Source organism: Penaeus monodon, chromosome 27, assembly GCF_015228065.2.
Source record: "Penaeus monodon isolate SGIC_2016 chromosome 27, NSTDA_Pmon_1, whole genome shotgun sequence".
Classification (NCBI taxonomy): Eukaryota; Metazoa; Arthropoda; class Malacostraca; order Decapoda; family Penaeidae; genus Penaeus; species Penaeus monodon.
Window position 1 is genome coordinate 13,062,066 of NC_051412.1, and position 232 is coordinate 13,062,297.

The following is a 232-nucleotide window of genomic DNA, read 5'->3' on the forward strand; positions in this document are numbered from 1 at the left end:
AAAGGCGAATATTTCGTTTATTACAAATCAACTCTTCGTTTGGTTATCTTTATTCGTTAATTAATATAATGCAGACTTAGCGCATTACGGAATTCCTGAAAATGTGAAACAGATAATTTGGATGCAGGATTTCAGCTTCGGAATCCTGCAATCTCACGACAGTGGCTGGACATTGCAGAACGCGAACTCAGCATCAGTGAACAACTGAATGATACTCGGAAGCGATTTTGAA